The following is a 15,400-nucleotide window of genomic DNA, read 5'->3' on the forward strand; positions in this document are numbered from 1 at the left end:
CGCATTTTATCCTTTTTTTAAATAAACATGCTTTTAAATTTTTTTTAGTGTTTTAATTTTTCCTGCTGATCACACCCACGTATAATCTGGGGGCTGGGAGTGTAAGGGATGGTGCAGTACTTAGTGGTGATGGTGGGGAAAATGGTAGGGGGTGTTGGGATCCGGCGGCTGCGTGGGGAGTACCTCCCCTCTCCTTACTCTCTCGCCCTCCCCTCTCTCTCTTCCCCTCCCCTTCGTCGCTGTCTCCCTCTCTCTCTCTCTCTCTCCTCTCGAGTCAAGCCAGTCGCGTAGGTTCGGGTGTAGCGTAAGGGTCAAAACGGAATCTTCAATCCTCGCGCGCTTCTCTCTCGGCTCGTCAGCCGTCCGAGACGAGAAGATCGGCGCCGTTAATATCGTCGCCGCGCCCGGCGATCGGTTCGGACCGTGTCTCTATTAATTTTTCCCTCAAATCGTGCTCTCATAATCCCTTTCCTGCCCTAATTTCCCAGTGTCTTTTTTCCTTTCATTATATTTTTTTTAAATCCACTTCTTTCCTCACTACCCTCATACTTGTCTTTTGCCGATCCCGTTTTGGGACGGATAATCATGCGTGTTCCGTTGAGTAAGTACTCGAGTCGTTTTTAAGCTTCTTTTTTTTATTATTCTCCTTCTTCTTTTTGAGTTCGTTCATTACATTGTTTTTTTTTCACTCCCCACCCAGTTAAAGGGATATTTTTTACGCAAAACCGTGTTGCGTTCACCCCGTCAGTATTATCGTTCAGAAATCAATTTATCTGCCGTGTTCGAGTGCTTCGTGATATCATTTATGTTAGCCTACAACCATTCCTGCTAATTTTTTTCCGACTACCTTTACCTACCTACTACCTCTCTCATTCCCGTTCTTGCTGGTGACACTACTCACATCTTGCTGCTTGAAGAGTTGCTCGGAAGAAACGTGGGGGAAGGGTGTACGTGTTTTGATATCGTGTTACATTTTTTTCTCTCTCTAAATCTCAACCCTCCTTGTTTTTTTACTGCTGAGTAACGTTTTTATTTCGGCGAGATCCAAATCACCCCCACTCAACGGACTGCACGGGAGCGAGAGTTTCGTGCTTGTCGAGCATACCGACGAGATAGAATACGGAAGAGAGTTTGCGGAACCCTCTCGAAGAGACCTTACCAAGAGGAAGAGAGTGAGTGTGAACTGTCTGGATATTTAAAAAATGTATATGTATATACATGCACATTTATATATACAAGGGATAAATATCCTTGAGGATTAAAAAAACTAAATCAAACTAAAAAGAAAGGAGAAAGATTTACACGGTGAGGAGGTGAGATAGAGACGAAGCGAAGACTCCTGGAGGATCGTGCTGAGGAGATTATTTTAAATTATTATGTGTATATGGCTACCTTCCATCTAACTTCTTCGATTTTTTCCCTCAAAATCAATTTATTATATTCCACCTTTCGAAAAGATTAAGTTCCTTTTTTTTAAAAAAAATCATACTCCCGTGTCGAGAGAGAAATTCCTCACGAGGTATTATTTAAAATTTTTTTCCTCGACCTTTCCGTCCCGTCACATCCGGGTGCGGCTGAAGAGTTTTTCGGACTGTTTTTCGTTCCGGAGGAGAAGAGAGGAAAGAGTTTTGGAAGTTTTTCCGAGGAAGAGAAATTCCTTCTCAAAGACAGAGAGAGAGAGACGGAGAGAGAAAGGAAGAGATTTCGCAGTCTCAACGTGTCCCCCTACTCACCGAGACTTCCCGCATCGCTAATTATCTCTCGTCTTGTGCTTTTGGGGCTAACATTGGATTTTTTTAGCCCTCGAGGAGAACAGGTAAAGTGTACGCAGTCCTTGTAGTCTCTCTCTTATCCCTAGCTTTATTCCCTGTTCCTGGAAACTCCAGTTTTATTCATATTTATATATCTGTTATCTCCCCATCCACGTCTCTCTTTTTCAATGTTTTTGCAGAGAAAATGGGGAAAGTGATGGTAATTATTTCGAGAAGTTACGGGGTAACCCAAGCGTTGGATATTAGTGATTGAAAAGAGGCTTCTCAGAAACTTTTTACAGCAAATGGAAGGGATCACATTGTTTTTCTTTGCAGCCAACCGGTAAGGATAGACAAATGAAAGAGGATGGAAGAAAAAAGATTGGGATAGAGGGTATTATAGGCAGTCTTTTTTTGTTTCAAGCACGGTTTTTTCCGTAGTATTTGTTTCAAAGGACATGTCCTCTTTTTCGTATTTTTTATATCCTTTTGAGCCACGGAATAATGAGATGCGGTATCAGTTAGGGGGAATAAAGATTTCCTCCCCGAGACTTCTCCCCGAAGTACGTGTTTTATCATTACCACGGTTACCGACTGCTTCTCGCCCACTCGTCCCGTCGCCGTCCTCGTGGGAATAGGAAGGGTTGAAAGCGGTGAAGTGTGTGTGGAGCATGGTGGTTAAAGAATGGGATATGAGTGGCCGAGAGAGAAAAAGAGAATTCTGTGGTTTGTGTTACTATCGAGAAAATTCGAAGTCCTTAGCCACTACGGTGTTTAAGACGCAGAGAAGACGATGAGAGATTTTGCTTTGTTCAATCTGCTGTTGGGAGGAGAATTTAATTTTTTTCACGTCTTCTCTCAGAGAAGAAAATTTTCCGTGGAACCATTTTCGAAGCGAGTCGCATATGGTGGTTGGGAACATTTTCCAATTCTTCCCGAAAATATATACCTACCCGAGTTGGCTTAATTCACCGCTCCAAACTTCGCTTCGCTCATTACCTCGAGTATCATTTGCATGACGTACATTGTGTTCTACTAATGCTCCAGTTGTTCTTCTTTCAATATTTTTGTGTTCACGGAACACAGTTATGTCTGAATTTATTGCATCCGTATTCTACATTTTCTTAGATATTTCTAATAACATCTCTTGAGGAATAATTACGCAATTTTGCGATTATTTGAAGTATCTGGATAAACTTGAAATTATAACTGATAGTTAGAAGCGAAGAAATGGATTTTGAAATTGGTTACTTTTCTGTACTAGAACCAGAATTATAAATTTTAGTGCCTTTTATTTTGCCATGAATTTATCTCCTCCATTTGACTAGTGTACAAACAAGTGTATTGACAGAATCCGCTCTTGGTGTGTTGATATTAATATCAGGAGCATTAGGGAACCTTATAATACATGAGCTGCACGCGAGTATAGTTGTGAAAGTGAATTTAATCGCCCAGAATATGCACGATCTTAATCTCAGATTTCGAGATTTCAATGATTATCCGTGAATAATCGGTTGCGATTATTCACGGATAGGATTATTTTTTGACATTAACGAATTATTATCATTTTGTTTGCCTGAGGTTTAGATGCTATCTGGAATTGGTTTCATTTTTGTTGTGTGTTTTCCTTGTTTATATTATGTGTCAGAAAAATAAACAGCGTTAAATTTATGAAAATTCGCTGTTATTGTAATCAATAAGGGTAGAAAGTATTTAATCTTCTTCAAAATGATAATTTTTATTTCATTCAGAGAATTGCTAGAAATAAATGTATTGAGCTTTTATTTCTAACTACAGAGTCTGTGGAGTTTTTTATCACGAGAATCCATTTGTTTCGAGCTATAGTTTGCCAGAAAATCTGAATAGCTTAGTTTTATGGCTCTACCGCTCGCTTCAACCCCAAAAAATATATTTTACTTTTCAGCCAGAAAATGCCAAGAATTTTGTTAGCGTTAAGGAACTTATAATGAAATGATGAAAACTTCCAAGCTAATAGCAGTGGGCATCGTCTATAGTTTATATTTATTGGATATATTTATACAATGTAGGATCAACTTGCGTTCTAATCTTTTAGTTTTAGTCTCATAAAAGAACCTTTATCGCAGAATAGTGCTTGTTGAAGTTATTTAACCTATAAATCATATCGAGTTCATCAATTTCCACTGTTAAATGATTATTGGGAGTGATAGAAGGAAACTCCGATAATCACGAAATGCTGCCAGTACATATTTGGAGAGACATTCTTTTTGTTCACTTATTTATTTCGCAAGCCCACTTACTTCGTTATTTCCGTCATTTAGGCATGGTGCAGGCCTTACTGCTTGATTTTACGTAAATGCTTCCTTAAAGGTCATTTGTTTCTTATAGGGCATTTGTTTTGTCTCCAAAAACGTCAATAACCTCTTTATATACGATAGTGCGAAATAAATCACATATGCAAATGTGATTGATTTCGCACAACGTTGTGGGTTCAACCGTCATGGTGAAGAATTTTATGCGTAACATTCTGCAAGGTATCGATCGACTTACCGGAAAAAATACATAGCCATAGGACTTGTGAATTTGAAAAGTAAGTAACTCTTTGAGAGCAAATTATCTCATATGGCTTTGATACTTGAGTAATTTGTTTAACATTTTCAAATGTGCTACTTATTTTGTGGGCATTAAAATATTCTTATAAGTACTAGTGAGTCTTTATATCTATCGAAGTATTTTAGGGCTCTAGCGTTCAGCCATTGCGACGAGTTCTACTGCCATGAAAAGGCTTAATTTTCTTAATTTTTACTTATAAGCATTCTTCAGTAAGACTTATAGTGGTCATCATCGAAGTGATATTGCAACTGGAGTAATTATGGGAAGGACTTAATAATAAAAATAATTTAATGGCTCTTCTCATTCCAATTAGAGGTTATTTTTTTGTTGGAATTGGAATAAATTGTTTAATCGGCATGTATTGCCTAAGCTTGATTGCATACGATTTTGAAGTATCTGAGAATTTAAACATTGTTATTTTCAGTGGTGGTTTCAAAAGCTTCTGAATAATACCTATTGTATAAATCTAAATTCCTCCCTAGTTGAACTGTAGCTGATTTATTAAATTACCCTGGATGGCTATAGAAATCAATATGGATAGCCTATCTTTAATGTGTCGTGACGCTTGGTAATATTTCTGGTGAATTGCTCCTGAAAACGATTGCTAAATACTTGGTCCAGTTCATCATCATCATCATGACTGGTCAATGATCCTAAGATTGGTTTGACGAAGCTCTCCACTCAATTCTTCTATCAGCCAATCTTTTCAAACCCACGTATTTCTTCTCTTTCACATCCTTTTTGATCTGTTCCATATATTTTTCTGAGGTCTTACTTTTCCGTTCTTGCCAAGTTCGACCCCGACGATTGTCTTCATCAGGCCATCATTTCTCAAGATGTGGCCTACAAGGTTATTTTGTCTTCTAATCAAGATTTTCACGAGACTTCTCTTCTATCTTACTCTTCTTAGGACTTACTCGTTACTCACTCGGTCGATCATCGTTCCAGTTTTAGTAAATAATTTAGACTTTGTTAGACCTTACAAGTTAGCTCTGGTAAACATTGGCTAGACAGTATTTTTACAAGGTTATCAACTAAGCATTATAATACTCAATGGAAATTTAATTTTTTTCTATGATAAAAGACATGCTTAATAATTTTATTTCCTACCTGGGAGTAGGGCAAACTTATTACGCATGGATTGATATGTACCTATCTTTCAAGATAGGTACATATCAATCCATAAGGTTGACCCTACTGTTCTTCTTTAACTTTTTGTACCTTAGTCATTAATACTAGAAAATTCGATTTCTAAGTTAAGGTTATTTAATTATAGCTATGGCGAACGAAGGAATATTAACTTGGGTAGCATTTTCAAGTAAAAATTAAAGAGTATAGCGCGATTCCACGGTATATCTCATTGACAATTCTTCAATCGATACTACAGACATAGTGAACGTTTCGTACCATTTCCTCGGTTTTAGTGGCCAATTATATTATGGAATTTATGGGGATGAGTTTATGGCGTTGGTGAATTAGGAGAAAATTTATCAATTATTAAAAAAAATAACAGATAATTCACGGGGTTATGTGGCTAAGGAACTCAATAGTAATAACAGTGTAAAATTAATTTCTTCTATATGTATTGCAAGGCATTTAATTTGTGAAGATTGCCATATTTGTGATTGTTTTCTGTTAGCTTAAAAAGTGTGCTTATTTTTAGCTGTCGTTTAAGGTATGGTTACTAGTACATCCACAAATCAATGTGGAGCCTAAATTAATTAAAATGGGAAGAAAGGTTCCAGCATTGTGGAAAAGGTGACTCATCACGTTTATATTTCAATGAATATGATCTCTATCGTTCGTTGTTTACTGACTTAATCGAAGTAGAACCAAGAGTAAATAAAACTCTTCGAAGAAGATCAAAGGAAGAGCTTTAGGAAGCCTTTGGGCTTGAAAGAATCATTTCAAAAAGCTTTTGTAAGTGAATAGAAAGTAGTTTGCTGTGTATTAAGGCCTAGTGATGACCTCACTGCGAAATAAATATGTATTAATTTTATTAGGGTGAATGAAGAACAATGACGCACTCTAAAAGCCATTCCCAAGTGTAAAATTAGCAATTGAGGCAATATTTCTGCCCTCTAACAATATTAAGAAGTGTACTCAGGAAAGGCAGTATGAAAGGAAAGCATGAAAAAATCAGTAAAGCTGCTAATTTAGTCTTTTATTTATTTTAATTGCTTTGAATTTTTAGGCGAAAGCTTCAGTAATAGTTAAGAAAAATTCTTACATTTAACGTTAAGTTTAAACTGAAATCAAAACTTTTATCAATAATTTGCTTCTCTGTGGACAAAGATATGCGAAAAAGAGTTGAGTGAGGATTTTGTGGGTGAGGGAGTGCTTACTTTATTTTTCGATGGCCATGTTTAGATCCCTTCGTAGGATATGGTGATTTACTAAGATCCACAAGGCTTAATTTGTTGCGATGACACTAATAACGTCCCTTTATTATATAATTTTCTCTGAATGCCTCTCAATTGCTGGCCCATCACCTGTTGTGTTGCATGTATCCTTCCCCGTGTGTTTCTACGCCTATCTACATTGAGGAAAATTTTAAAATGCGACGATTCCTGTCATACTTAATACACTTTAAAAAGAATTTTAATCATGCGTTTCACCTACTATTTTTGAAACAATTAAAAAATGAACTTAATTTATTTTGAAGAATATTCAGATAGCAATGTAATATTTACATTCATTTACCCCCAGTCAGAATGTGTGTTTTAAGCCCTGTAATTAAAAGAAGTCATTAGTGTTTAAATAAAAATTAAATGATTGAAGATGTAACCTAGATGCCTGAAAATTGGATGTATTGAAAAGGCTTATCATAATATCCATAGGGATCAAGTTTCTTTCTCTTGTGGAAAGATTTGGTGAGGCAATGGGCATTTTATTAATGGAATTGAAATCCAATACCTACGCTTAATCCATTGTAATCATCCTTTTCCATCTAAGATTGTTTCGGATATGGATTTAATTAAGGAAAAGGACCGCCTCGTTTGGAATTAATGTCATCTGGTGGAATGAATGCATTAAGGCGAAAACAGTTAAGAATAAAGCTTTTCACCATGTAGCTGTCATATCGGCTTATCCATTGAATTAAGATCTTGAAGCCTTCATTCGGGGACGTCTAGTGCCTTCTTTCTTTATGAGAGTACTTGTTATTTTCAATTTTACCCTAGTACTTATTTGCATGCCGGTCAGGCAAGGTACACACCTTCTGAGCACCTTTGAAGCTCCAATTGGGAAATGGAAGATAAAACGGATCTATTAAGTTTTATGATTTAACTCTCTAGATTAATTGATGAAATTCACCATTCATGATTCTTTTTGACGTACGTATTTAGAACACCTGGCTTTGAAATTTTGATGGTGAATGCCTCGGTGCGATTTCATTCTCGTCAAAATGGGGGAATAGAGTACTTCTTCTTGCACTTGTTATTAAGGCTAATTTGTATGTCATGGAATGACTGTGGTATTTTACGTCCTGAAATGCATCTCCCTGAATGATTAACATTCTATATCCATCGGGAAAAATTATTTTTTATAATTAAATATCTTATCTCTACATATAGATTTAGCTCTGGTTATCGTGGGAAATTTACGCATAAGAACTATTATTTGATTCGTCTGAAATCAATCGGATTGTTGTGCAAAAATGACATTTCTTGGCTAAAATTCCATTAAGATATGTTAAATTCATTGCTGAGTAGTCCGCGATTTCATTATAAAATCCGTATTTTGTATGTTTTAATTTAAAAACTAAAGTAAACCTGACTTTTTAAACATCTTGGCTTAATTCGAGCGAAATGGTCAATTTTGTGGCATCATGTTTTTTCATTCCCTGAGGTTATCAGTAAAATGTAATGGAAAATTAGGCAACGTTTTGTGCAATGCTTGGCTTGAAATTCCAGGTCTCAGGAAAGATCTATGAAAGAGGATGGAGTGTTAACGAAAGGGGTGATTTTAATAAGCTATTTTTCTCCAATAGACCTGAGAAGAGAGTCGTTTTTGGTTTCCTTTTAAGAAGGAGAGTAAATGAAGCTTATTATTGAAACGATATTTGGATGATAAACCATTAAAGCATTCAAAGGGAAACCGTTTACGGCTAAAATAAATGGTGAAGAAGCTTTGTTCTAGCGTGGCTAAATACTCCTGCGAAACTAAATTAAAATTCTTTCCATTTTAAAAAGCTTCTCTTTTTATGTACGAACAACAAAATCCTACTAGCTTTTAGCAAAATTGAAGTATCTCTAAATTATTCTCTCTGTGATGTTGCTGAAAGATAGACAAAAATTTTGTTTTTGTATAATTTAGCATATTCTTTATGTGCAGCGGAAAAACGTGGAACACTGTTCCTATCATCAACTGAAACTTTACTGAAAACCAACAATCTATCATCAATTTTTTGAAATTCAATTACAACAACTCTAGTTTGAGTGAGGCAGTGATTAATATAATATATATTTATACTTTTATTTGTAATATGCTATAGACTATTATATATAATATATTATAAAATACACTATTATGATACATATATTTTCTGAATGGTACAAATTGGTCGGTGTTGTTAGTGCTTAATCTCGTGCAGCTGTCAATATGGTTCTGTATTAGCGTGAGCCTATCATTCAGGACAAAAAAATTTTTCATTTGGAAAAATTGGAAACCTTTTCAATATTCGTTTTGATTAGCATGTTGGTGTGCTCATTTAAGTGTGCTCCTTCAGCCTGGATAGACTGTGGTATTGGAAATGGCGTATATGCCAAGGTGGATGGTGTTCGCAGGGCCATCGAGCCAATGTTACGCGTTATTTTTAAAAAGATATTAAATGAAATGCGTTTCTCCAATAGACTCTTGAGCAAATCTTCTACCCTCTTCAAGGAGAGTGCATTCGCCGGAGCACGTGCCTTGCCTACCCCACATTAGGGAGACGAGAATGACGTACTCCTCCGTTGGAGTATTGGAAATTAGTCCTTAAAGACGTTTAGAGGCCGGACTTTGAGTGATTGATACTCATCAGTCAGGAATACGACCCATTTTGTGCGCATGTCTTTTTGCGGAACTCCCGCTGCAAAAACAATCTACCAGGTGTACGGATTTGTGGAAGAGGAAAGAGGACGAATGAAAGAACAAAAAAAACATCCCCCACCAAAAAAATGGAAAAAACCAAAAAAATTGGAATTAGGCACACGAGGAGTTAGAAAAAAAGATAACGAAGCATGTGTAGTAGTGGAGTATGAGTCTGTCCCATATCCTCTTGACTCTTTATATGAGCTCACGTTTAAAAAATTCATCTCTCCACCCCGCCCCGCGTGTGTCTCTTAGCGACCTTATCCCTTTAAATCCTCGCCTTGATCTCTCATATCTCTTTTCCTCTGCCGCCATCCCCAACTCCGTCCTGGCCGCGATTCATCGTTTTTGAGCCCTCCTTTGACCTCTCCCCCGCACGTACGTAATAAAAATCCTCTCTCTCCCGTCTATCCTCCGCCATAAGACCAACCTCTTTCTTTTTTCCTCCCTCCCTACTTCCCCCACTACACCAACCCGTATCTCCTCCTCTCCTCCGCGCACTCTTTAACATTCTCCTCTCCGCTCCACCGCTTTTCGAGGGCGGTGATTCAAATGTGTGCCCGGCCTAAGGAGAGGGAGGTTGTCCCGACGAGCCGGTGTGGTAGACCCGCGTAGTGTGTTTGGTCGGATGCGAACGCGCTATTGGGAGGAACGCGGGTTTACGAGGTTGTCGGTTTCGCAAACGACCGTGTACACGGTCGCGCGGAAGGGGGAGTTACTAGAGGAGGGATAGCGACGGGAGTGGAAGGCCCGATGTTCGAATACCGTAAACTGTGGTGTCGCAACTGCGAAATTTGCGTGTTTTTTTGAATCATTGTTACTTGCATAATATTTTGGGATCTCGCTCTACCAAAGGTGGTTTCATCATCACGATAAGGGCAATTATTGTAAAGTGACCGGGAAATGCGCCCCGGAGCTATATTACATCGTGTATTTCCATTTTTTCCATTTTCCTTAATATGGATTCTGAAGAAATTGTTTGGATTTACCTCACGTACATCTAGTAAAATTGTTTGATTAATTTATCCCGTATATTATACATATCCGTATGGGCTTCATTTTTTCCTAATTTTTCATAAAATGTATTAAAAATTGGTTACCTTTTTACGCATGATTTTTGAAAACATTCCAATGGAAATTTAAATACAAATTTAAAAAATTACCAATATCCAAATGCCGATTGTCTAGACATTTTTGGACCTCTTGAGCATTTTAAAAACATTTTTCATTGTTTACATTCAAAATTGTTTAGGTGAGGTACATTTGTCCCTTTTACAAATCCATCGTAGGTGTTTTTTTTATTATTTCCTGAATCAGGGGAGAAAATGAAGAATGCCTTCGAATATAAACATACCTATACACGTTTTTGCACATAAAAGGTATTTCTGAGAGACTACATAAATATATGCGTTTTTTATATTCAATATGCCGCAAGTGATGAGTGTTAGGGGCATTTCTTTAAATTAAAGACGAATAAAATGGAATTTTCACCAGAATTGATATTAAATCTATGTATTGGTTACTTTTCAAGTGGATGTGATTGTTGTGATAAAAGTGCCACCCTATTTTCAGTTTCACTGATACATTTACCTGTCTTCTTTGATCGTAAACACATACTTCATCCCTCGCAATAGGAATGTCTGATACCAAACGGGTGCCATTACAGCGTTTTTGAACGTAATTCAAGGAAGAGCTGTATGTATCCTTAAATTTTATAATTGAATTTTCGGTATGAAATATATTTGATGAGCATTATGGATTACTTTCATGCGGAAATCAGTTATTGAAATTCAATTAAAAATGTTTAGTGCAATGAATTCCAGTGAAGACAACTCTATAATAAAAATAGCTTAGTGTTGGAAGAATAACTTGGCGTTGACCATCTCCAGCGTATTAAAATTTCACCTTATTACCGAATGGCTTACTTATGGACCGTTTGGATTTTATTTGAAGACTCCTATTTTGTTTTTTTATGCAACCCAACTAAATGGAATAAAAGGAGCTGGAGAAATCACGTAGTCTTGTCGGGAGTTTACATCAAGGCGCCGGCGTCGACAGCGTCTGATGAAAAACGCGTTGGCTGGAGGTAAAGTTAGTTCCCAGAACGTGTTTGAAATAGTAATTAAAGTGAAGTCATTCTGTGAACGAGTTGCTAATAGTTTTTTTTACTCCAAAACTATTCACTTTCCAGAAGCATTAGCAAGACAACAGGAATTGAAGGAAACTGCGGCTTAGAGTATATGGGTGCTAGCGCTCCTTAGAGAAGCTCACAACTGCCTAGCTTGCAGAACGCTACGTTTTTAAATTAATTACCCTAATTGACTAGTAAAAGTGCACGTAATGTGAGGGCAAAGCTTGCAATTTGCTACCTAGTTGTAATGGTCGATAGTAGTCTGGTATAATTTTTTAGCATTGCATGCCTACTATATTTCGGAAGCATCTTAGTCTTAATCAGTTGAATATACTTGTCGTAGTGCTTCATTGATATTCAACTCGAGTATGCTCGAAAGGTCATTGAAGGTTAATTTTCATGGTAGCAGTGGGAGGGACACGATGAGGAAGTGTCCCTGTGAGAATTATTTGGAGAAAATAGTCGTTAAAGCACTGTCGCCTCAGGGGGCTGTCAGCAAACACCTCACTAGTCACCCGCTAACAAGCCTGATAAGTGGTAGTGGGCTATAACGGCTTGATGATTTGGACAGGTAATTTAATTCTGGGGTGGATAGGGAGACTTTTACAGCCTCCAAATTTAGGGTGACGTGAAAAAAGGACAAAAAGGGTAGATTCTTTTTTCTTTGTTGGATAGCCTTTGTCATTTTAATTTAAATGATATCCCAGCATATTGAATTTTGATTGAGCTGAAAGAAAGGTAACGATACCGGGTGGAAGGGAGTATTACTTAATTCCTCGTTTTGACGCTGCATGTGTCAACTTCATTTATAAATTCTGGAGCGAGTGTCTTTATGAAGATTGGTATATATATATCGTCAGCGCTTCTTTCACTTGGCAGAAGTTATTTAAATTTACAGTGTATGAATTAACATAATCTCACTTTTGTTTTTGAATTCTCTATAGTCTACAAGTCACATAAGAATAAGATATCTATAATGACTTCAGAAATAAGCTCATTTTTGTCTGGATATTTTTTGAAGTCAAACATTTCTCAAGACCGTTATCTCATTAATGTTCACTTTGCTTTTTACTTAACATAAGATACGATTTAGAAAATTTCGATTTTTTTCGTGATTATAAAGGGATGGACATCAAAGACAACCAATAAAAAACGGGCCTCGGCTCAGGGGTAATTATGAAAGGAAAACCTCGCCTCCTAAGAGGATTTAGAGGAACAGCATCATAAAAAATTGAGCTCATTTAAAGTCCCCGTCGTTAATACCCCTGAAAAGTATTAATTCTGAAGTATTTAGTTATCCTGAAGTTAATATTTGAAAACACGGGCCGGAAATTGATATCCAGCTAGTAAATAATAAATGATTTAAAATCCATAGGAAGTGCTTTCATAATGGGCTTAAAGTATTAAATTTGATGTTTAGTTATTTATTTATTAGTCGAGGGAGAGTAAAAACCATAAAAATTTCCCGGTAGAGAAATGTGAGCTGAGTTGTTCCGGGGTCACTGGGAGGTACAAGATAGTTTCCATGCAGTATTGTACCTGGGCGATGAATTATGTGGGGGTACGAAACCGTGAAACTTGCTTGATGATGTTGTTAACAGCTTAAAAAAAATACACACTAGGATTCAGGTTAGCATTGTGCAGCATGTGACGCGATGCGGTGGAAACTAATTTTGTTGGACACATTCTCCATGCGTTTTTCTGCCTTCATCTTTTTTATTTTTTAAATGCCCGCTCGCTTCACCTCTCTCCGTGGGAAGTGGCATCAGGGTGTGTGGGTGGCGCGGTTCGCTTGTCATGCCGGAGATAGAGCACGGAACAGTGAATATTTAGTGGAGGGGGGGGAGGAATGAAAAAATGGGGGAGGAAGAGAGGGGAGTATTTTTTTGTTATTATTATTTCGTTCATATTTTCCACAGGGATTAGAAGAGAAGATGGCGGGGTCGCGGAGTGGTTGTCAGGATAGCCGACGGATGGAGGTTGGGGGTTGTTTTGAGGGAGAGGGAAGGTTTGAGAGGATGTGGAAGAAGAGGAGTGGCAGGGATGGGATGGAGTTCGAATGTAGTGATGGAAAGTTTCATAGTCAAAGGTATGGGGTGGAGTTCGAGTGTAGTGATGGAAAAATGCGATTTCGATGAAAATAAAAAAACCGAGTTTTAACAATGAAATGTACGGGGGCATTTTGTTGGAAAAATTAAAATCGAAAATCGAGTTTCAAAGTCTAAGATATGAAGCGGAATTCGGCTGTAATGATGGACTAATAGATTTTGATTAAAATCGAGTTTTCATGGTCATAGGCATGGGGTGGAGCTCGGGTGTAGTGATGGAGAAATCGATTCAAATCAAAATCGAAAATCAAGTTTTGTTAGTCAAAGATAGAGGAAATGGTGTTTGAGTTTCAATCCAAACTCTATTTTTCCACTTCAATCTTGGCCATTTCGTTTGATCTCAGCGTCACTACTGGCTTATGGTAACGTCATCCGTCACATGTGAAAGAATTTTATCGTAAAACTGTAAATAGCCGAATGGGTCCAAGCGGAGAAGAGGAGAGGAGGTGGTTGAGTAGGGATGGAGTGGAGTTTGGGTGTAGTGAAGGAGAAATCGATTACGAATAAATCGAAAATCGATTTTTAATAGCCTCTTAAACATTACGATTGTCCAAGCGATCATCCTAACGATAGTTGGCCGAACTAACCGTGTGAATGCATGTCGTGACAATACTTCACGCAGTCCCGAACGTAGCCACTTTACGATGGTTAGGCGCTGGAAGGCCGGAAAAGGAAACGACAAGAGAAAGACGAAAAGTTCATGAAGCTCTCTTCGCTCTATTTTTTTCATGGATTTGTCCTAGAATGGGAGAATATGGGCGGAAGAAAAATTATTCGGTAAATACACGTTGAACACAGTAATATCTTTACCCTTCACGCCTCAATAGCTTTGCTAACCGTCAATTTTTCGTTCACTTTAGATGTCCGCCCTAGAGGGCAGCACAAGCTTTAACCATCGTTGTGTGAATGCACGATGGTTCCAACGGTTGCTGGAACAATCGTAATCTGAACGAGGCATAAGATGGAGGAAATAGAAATCGATCCATGATCTCCCAGTTTCGATCCAAACTCGAGTGTCCAACTTCGAACTTGACCATTTCTACTCTTCGGCTTCCATTTCAATGTCGATTTTTCAACTTTGATCTCACAGTCAGTGGCATCACTACCGACCTATGATGACGCCATCCATCGCATGTGATTTTTTTTCTCTAAGCCCGGTTTAATTGGAAATGCGCATCCTCGATCATCGAGAAAGCATCTTCATCAGTTGATCTTTTTTAAAAAAATTTGCGAAGCCGAATGGTTTCAAGCGGTGATCCCAAAACGTTTGTGCGTGCATTTGTAAATATTTATTACCAATAATTCAAGAATTTATTTTACGCAGATTGTGAGTGTTTTTTCAATGAAGAATAAACATGTTTTCGTAAATACTGATTTTTTTTAAAGAGCCAACAATTTCTTTGGTTTATCGCTCTTTTTGTTCAATTTTTTGATTTTTTAAAGTCTATATTTTCGTTTCGATTAAAACTCGATTGCTCAAAAAATCGATTTCGACCGGCAATTTTCCATCACCATTCGCATGTGGACCCTTTATATTGCATGAGGTTTGGTTTAATTTGTTTTTCGGATGGTTGGTCGGCCATTCCATTCCATTTCGGCCCGCTGTATCTCCTGCGAGTAACTTCTCCGTGTTTTATCTCCGTTTTACGAACACGAAAGTGGTATATATTATTATTCGCGGTGACGGCCGTATTGATTGGTCATCTCCTGTTTATGATATCTGGTCAAATAACGCAATTCTCTAT

General features: G+C 37.6%; 1 protein-coding gene across 1 annotated transcript in view; it reads left to right on the forward strand.

The window, feature by feature from the left end:
* Positions 1 to 309: 309 nt before the first annotated feature.
* Positions 310 to 15,400, forward strand: part of LOC124156064 (neuroligin-4, X-linked-like) — a 913,830-nt gene continuing 898,739 nt past the window's right edge. Inside the window, exon 1 of the mRNA XM_046530371.1 lies at positions 310 to 1,816. The gene's annotated coding sequence lies outside the window, so the exon portion shown is untranslated. The remainder of the gene's footprint in view (positions 1,817 to 15,400) is intronic.

Source organism: Ischnura elegans, chromosome 3 (genome assembly GCF_921293095.1).
Source record: "Ischnura elegans chromosome 3, ioIscEleg1.1, whole genome shotgun sequence".
In the NCBI taxonomy this organism is placed as follows: domain Eukaryota; kingdom Metazoa; phylum Arthropoda; class Insecta; order Odonata; family Coenagrionidae; genus Ischnura; species Ischnura elegans.